This window comes from Vigna angularis, chromosome 1 (assembly GCF_016808095.1).
Source record: "Vigna angularis cultivar LongXiaoDou No.4 chromosome 1, ASM1680809v1, whole genome shotgun sequence".
Taxonomy (NCBI): Eukaryota; Viridiplantae; Streptophyta; class Magnoliopsida; order Fabales; family Fabaceae; genus Vigna; species Vigna angularis.
Window position 1 is genome coordinate 17,915,570 of NC_068970.1, and position 5,150 is coordinate 17,920,719.

The 5,150-nt window shown below is 30.2% G+C and overlaps 1 pseudogene; it reads left to right on the forward strand.

The window, feature by feature from the left end:
- The first annotated feature begins 3,099 nt into the window (after positions 1–3,099).
- LOC108328953 (60S ribosomal protein L2, mitochondrial-like) lies at positions 3,100–3,875 on the forward strand (annotated as a pseudogene).
- Positions 3,876–5,150: the final 1,275 nt, after the last annotated feature.

The following is a 5,150-nucleotide window of genomic DNA, read 5'->3' on the forward strand; positions in this document are numbered from 1 at the left end:
TCACAAAGTTTTAAAGCCTTTTTCTAAGAGAAGAGATTAATGTTATAAAAATACACTATTATAAAAATTTGAGTCTTAATATGTTAGTAATTAGGTTCATAGTCATGTTTTCAATTATGATAGTATAATAGTAATCAAATATAAGTAATTTGAGTAAATATGTGCAGGCAAACATGACTTATTAATAGAATTATACGACTTTAAGAAAAGATTGGATAAAGTTTATAGATTTTCCATCCTATAACACAAGACTAGATTATCTAGTTTATAAAAAAACATATACAAAATATTTTATATTAATTGACTCAAACAAATAGATCATGTCTAATTCTCCTTAATATACAACTTAAATTGTTTCACTAATATTATAATGAGTACAGAACATTTTTTTGGTTGCAATGAGTATTCACATCTCTCTAAATTATACTTTCTTATAACAATTCTTAATAATAAAAGAAAACGTTTTCAAAGAGACCATAATTTAAGCTTACAAGGAAAAACTTTATAGAATAAAGAATATTACAATGAGTTTTACACACCTTCTTTTGAATACACTAGACGACTAATAAAAAAAATTTTATGCTCTAAATTTTGTATAATTGCTTTAGCAATGTAGTTTAGTCAAATAGACTCTAAGACATTATTTAGTTCAATTATTTAATGAAATAATGTGATGTTGTGTTTCAATTGAATGATTATGCAAGATTTATATTTATGAATAATTTGAATATAATTAATGTTACATATCTATGATCTAATAAGAACGATTGTTTGTTATAATGTATTAAGAAAATAAACTTAAAATTAAAAGAGATATTGTAACTTCATTGATTTTATATCATGTAAATTAAGATCTCAGATGATGAAAAATTAAAAAATTTACTGCATACCTATAACACATGTTTATAGATAAAAGTTTTAGACCAAGTCAAGCATTAGCTTTTGATAAATCATATTCAATATGAATCTTCTAAAAAACGTAAGTTTACATTGTTAATTATACATTTGTTTGAAACTTAAATTCATATATTTATTATGGGTTATAGTATTATTTGAAGTCATATTTATACTTGTTTATGATATTGATTTTGTATAGTTATGTTGTTTATGAGCTTTTTTTTTTCTTGTTTCTATTTAAAATATGTTGTATTTGTAGTTAATATGCTATGATAGATATAAAAGTTACTCATGTTAAAAAAAACAATATAAAATTATGATTTAAACCCTATGTATTAACAACCCAAATTAAAGGTTGAATTCCACTTTTACCTCTGTATTTACTGATTTCGAGACTCAAACATTGTTTAATTAATTTTACAAAACAATTTTTATTTACACCGGCGTGCTGTATTGACAAATATAATAAAAGTTAAAAAGATTGTAGTGATTAATGTTATCACAATTGAATTTCTCAATAAATAGTGCATTTATTTGATTTAGTAACGAAAAAAAATCTGGAGTGATTTGATTCAACCACAATTGATTCAAATCATTTAAGTATATACATTTTGCTACAGTAATTTCATAAAAAAAAATAGATTAAAAATATTAAATAAGAGTGTTGAATGACAAATAAATCTTTAACTTAATTTATTGAGTGAACTCAAACTACTAAACAATTAAATTAATAAAAATTATTTATTTAAAAGATAAATTATATAAATAAGTTAAATTTATTTTAACTAATTATAATAGAAATATTCTATTTATGATGAAAGGGATCTGAATCACTACACAAACCAAATACTATTCGAATATTTTCCTGGGCTAAAAATACACGAGAGAAATAAAAAATATACATTTTAAAGTTCAAAAAGATACTAGCAGTTTTTTTTATTTGTTAGACCTATTTTGTGATATACTATATAGTTGTAACAAAGATCACATAGAAAATGCTAGTGTTATTATCTATCACTCTATTTCCAATGGATACGAGAAAAATGTCTTTTTTAATATTTTACTTAGTTTTTTATTTCTTATATTTTGTTTTTCTTTAATGTAACCATCCAACATTAGGAATGAAGTTGAAATGAACAAAAACTATTATCAAAAAAATCAAAACTATTTTTTTAAGTATGTTTTCTTGAGTTACTTTAAATGACGTTAAAAAAAACAACTTTTTTTTTATGGTGAGTTATTTGTCAAGTATACTCCATAGCTCAAGATGCCTACACCAATCAGAGTAGGTATCAGTTTCTTGCGTGTAAGTGTAATCAGTTTCCACACGCGTCTAGAGCTACTTGAAGATTTTCAATTATGTGTGGAAGAATGTGAAAGAAAAAAAGTAATTAAAAAAAAAAGTAGGATAAAAACAGAGAATATTAAAATGATATTAAACTGAGAGTATATCAGTAAAAAGATCAAGATATATATAGTCAAGTCACACATGACTATAGGACAGAAAGACAGTAAGGTAGTAACTAACAAAAAATGGTTCAGACATACAATTTTGATGTCTAAAGTGTTTAATTTCCTCCCATTCTGATGTTGTGTCAACTGTCACACAGTTTCTTTTTTATTTATTTTATTAGTTAATTTAACTATTAATGAATTAGATAGATAATTAAAGTGTTCAATTTGTTCAAAATTATATATGTGTATACATATGTGTTTTTTTTTTCAAATTTAAGAATTTGACCACGTATAGATTCTTAAAAAGTATGAGGACAATAATCTCAGGAAAAATAAAAGTGAGAGAGTCAAAACGCTCGACTTAGGCAACGGGTCTTTTTATGTTTTTTTTCCTTAGGACCGAATTGTATGTTTATTTTACGAGGATTACTCCCTCCACCACATGTTGGTCCTGCATCTTCACAACTTTCTTTTATTTCTAAAATTGGCCTTATTTAAATATTTATTTTTATTTTAACCTATTTTGCTTTAAAATTCTAATCTAATCTTACTTCCTTACATTATTCATTGTCACAGCTCCCATACCCCAACATCGTAGAAACTTCTCTTCTTTTTCTCTTCCTATTTCCTTGTTTTACTATGACAGTCCCACATTTCCACACCCTCATAGAAACTTTATTTTTTTTTTCACTTTCTTCTTCCTCTCCTCCTAATACATTTCTTGTTTGTGATTTCTGTTTCCTCCTTTGTTTTCGATGCTTCCATATGCACTAAGTTAGCTCCACAGATGGTTGGTTGCCTGAACGAATATGGGAGATCCGTTCGGCCTTGAACGGATCTTGATTTTCGTTGACGGATCTTGCATATCCGTAAAAGGAATCCTTACTTGAAGTTGGAAGAGGAAGAAGAAGAAATGTCTGGTGTAAAGGGAGCACTGAGACAATTTACGTTTGGAAGCGGCAAGACCACCGACCGTAACTCGTCGAGACACATAACGTCGTTTCACAGAGGCAGCGGAGCTAAGCGGCTGCAACCAACCGTAGATCTCAAAAGGAACACCACTTCTTCCCTGGGTGTCGTCGAACGAATCAAGTACGATCCTAACCATTCTTCTGACATTGAACTCGTTCGTTGACTACAAGGTGTCCACGGTCACTGGCGCCACGACCTACTTGTCCAAGCTCCTAGCCCTCAATCCACTGTCACTAACAGTGACAACATTCGTGGTGTGTCCGCGCTCAATTCGATATTGCTGCGCGTTGGAACTTCCACTAGAGAGGTTTTTCTGTCTGCATACGAAATCTGAATTGGAATCGGTTTCTTCGATCGGATTGTCGCGAGTCGCAGTTACCGCCTCGAGAGCTCCGTTCTTCGCGCCACGTGGGAAAAGGGAGGAGACGTTGGTGCAGGGAGATTCTCCGAATTCGATGACGGATGAAAAGAAGAAGTTAGAAGATGCTTCTAGCAGTTTGAATGAGAAGCTTGTTGAGAAAGAAAACTTATTGGAAAATTTTGAGGGATGATTTAAATCTAACACAAGGTAAATTGCAAAGCATTGAAAGTAGAGCTATCAAAATGGGTCACAACCCTCGAGCCAACCCTGTAACATCCCAATATCTCACACTGGATAATTCATAATTTATATATTGTAACATTACATTTACGGTAACATCCCGTAATCTCACACTTAAAAATTCCTAGTTGATATATGTCTATACATGTTTTAAACTCAGATTTCAACTATAAACTCATAAATATGATTCGAATTCTTCTAACTTATTCTTCGATCTCTTTCTTCATTGGTACTGGATCAGACGACATTCTTTCATCTACTCCCGTATAACGAATTATACGATCATCGTACACTAACATGCAACAAATCATTTATAAAACATGCATAATTGCTTTGATACTAACATCATATAATAATTATGTCATATACCCTCATACCATCATACCACAATTTCTATTAGACATTCGTCCCACAATACCCAATAAACACCACAATACCCAATAGACACTCATTCCACAATACCTATTTGACACTCATCCGGATGATACGTTGATGAGCGGTCACGGAAGCTTATGCACTTGTGATGACTTCTGCTTCTTCTTACAAATACAGTTCCAAAAATACTCCATACCATTCACAAGGTTAGTCCTCAACACTATGTCCAAAACCGGCACATAGACCAGGACCTCCTGCCCCTCTTACTACATAACTCATCCTTCTCTACTTGAGACTGGATGATTATTAGAGTATCAGGATAACCTCCAACTACAGGACCCTCAACATCAACATATACACAATTACCACATCATTACAGAATCTCTCCACGAGACTCATACAATGCTCACATTCCTCAACTCATATTATACCATTACGAAATCTCCCCATAATACTCATATCATGTTCAGACGCATAAATTCAAATCCAATATAATAAATTACAATCATCACAATTAAAATTCATAATTTTGTATCTACCACAATAACATGAATTCATTCCAACGAGGTATATTGCTCAATAGTTTAACAGTACATAATTTGTTCAACAAGATTTAAGTTAAAAGCTTGTCGAGTAGACTTCCAGGAAAGAGAGGTGCGTCACAATGGACAACTTAAGTACCAAGTCTTTCCTTAGCCAAAGTGTTCCTCAAAGTTTTAACAAATTTATTATATACAGATTCAAAATAACAGCACATAATATTAACACAGAAATTCAATATAAATAAATATACAGTAAGCATTAACAGTATTCTCACATAATTTCAAGACATGCATACTAATAAACAATA